This window comes from Dasypus novemcinctus, chromosome 3 (genome assembly GCF_030445035.2).
Source record: "Dasypus novemcinctus isolate mDasNov1 chromosome 3, mDasNov1.1.hap2, whole genome shotgun sequence".
NCBI classification, from domain to species: Eukaryota; Metazoa; Chordata; class Mammalia; order Cingulata; family Dasypodidae; genus Dasypus; species Dasypus novemcinctus.
In genome coordinates, this window is record NC_080675.1 from 149,075,238 (window position 1) to 149,077,196 (window position 1,959).

Consider the following 1,959-nt stretch of genomic DNA (forward strand, 5'->3'; position numbering starts at 1 on the left):
GATCTGCATGTGATCTGCCAGCTGGGCTCGGTGGAGCTAGATTGGGCTCAGGGGATGTCCTGTGGCTTCATCCTTCCCCTGGAAAAGTGTGGAAAGAGCAACCACCACCCCAGACCAGAACCGCAGCTTGACCAGGAGGCATCCTAGCCCAGTGGGGAAACCCGGTGGGTTTAAACCGAGGGCCAAGCCCGCTGTGTGGGAAGAGGACCACAGCCTGCTGGGGGCCTCCCAGGCCAGGTGGGGAGGTTGGCCCCAGCCCCCACCTTCCTTCTTGAACTTCCCGCTCGTGCTCTCAGCCATTCCACTGTCCACTTGCCACCTTTTCCCTTCATCTCGTATTGATGAAGGCAGGCCCTGTGCTGAAGCTCAGCTCAAGCCGGAGAGTCTGCACAGCTCCTGCTCTCAGGAGCTCAGGACCCGGCGGGAAGGCAGTTTGCGGGTGAGACAGCCCTGTAAGGGCTCACAGCGAAAGCTCTAAGGGCAGGCAGCTTCCCAGCTTGGGGAGTAGCAGAGCTGCTCCGTAGGGAGGGCCTCTGGCCAGGAAGGGGAGAGAAGGGGGCAGCTTCTCCAAAAAGAAGCCTGTTACAAATCGGGAGGGGGGGGGGTAGGTGAACACCCCTTTCTGTCCAGCTTAAGCCCCCACTTCCTGGAAGCCTTCCTTAAGCGCCCCTTTCCTGTACACCCACCTTCCTGCCCTTAAACACGGACCTGCCAGGTGACCCCACCCAGCACTTGCCCACCCCCAGCCTTGCCACGGGGAAGCGTGGGAGTGGCAAGGAGGCCCACAACACAAAGGGTATGCCGAGTAAGGGCACGCAGAGTGCCAGGGCTCCTTGGGACGGGCCAGGCTGTCCAGCATTGGAGGGGGTTAGAGAGGGTGAGCAGGACCCACCAGGGAGGAGAACGCTGGGAGGAGCAGGACCCCTGTAACAAGCGCTTTCCTTCGAAGTCAAGTTCTGACGAAACAGTAGCGGGTTTGCCTGGCCATTGGGGCCTTGGTGCTGACCAGGGACCCTCCTGGCCCATGGCAAGGCCTGTGTGGAGCTTGGCACCCCCAGTCAGGGCCTCCTGGGGCAGCCTGCCCTCACCTGAGGGGCAAAGGGGGGGGGCTGAAACCCCCTCCTCAGCACGGGCCACAGCCTCAGCCCCAGCCCCTCCCCAGGCTCAGAGGCCTATAGCTCCACACTGTGCCCCCTACCCAGGGCGCAGCTCTCCCGTCAGGTCCCCGGCGAAATATCACCCCTCCTGTCTCCCCTCTCTTTCTGACAGCCTGATTAAGGTGTGACTGGCAGAGAACTGGCCCAGTGTCCTGTCTGCCTTTTAAAGGCGGAGCTTCTTAATCCACAGATAGGATGCCTAAGCGAGCACTTTAACAGACCTCTTGGCCAGGCAGGGGACCTGCAGGGATATCGGCAGATTTGGTGAAAATAAAGCCCAGGGCTCCCTTCTCCTTACCCCAAGTCTCCCTCTGTGCTGGAGGGCTCTCAGCCTGACTCCTTGCCCCAACACTGGTGCACGGGCCATGGCTCACCCTTGGCACTCACCCCACGGGCTAGCAGGGACTGGCTGGATGCCCTCAACGCCTCCAGGACGGGAGGTTGACAACGTCTACTCTCCAGCCTTGCCTGGGGACCCCCCGCCCCGCTCCTACCAGGCACCTCCTCCCCTTGATGGTCCAGACTAGAGACCACAGCCCCCTTGGGTGCCCCTGCTTGCTTCCGAGCCCCCTGCGGGTCACTCACAGGGACTGGCCTCCTGGGCCACTGCTCACCACGCCTGTGTCTGGGCACACACTATACCTGCAGCAATCCACACCCCACACACACACCTCCCTGGCAGCCCCCAGGCCGGGCCCTGCAGGCAGCGCCCTGCACACCTGCGCGGCCGGCACCAGCTGCCAGGGAGAGTGAGAAGCGCTGCCCACGTGCCAGCTCAGAAAGTGCCTAGGTAAGGGAAGCG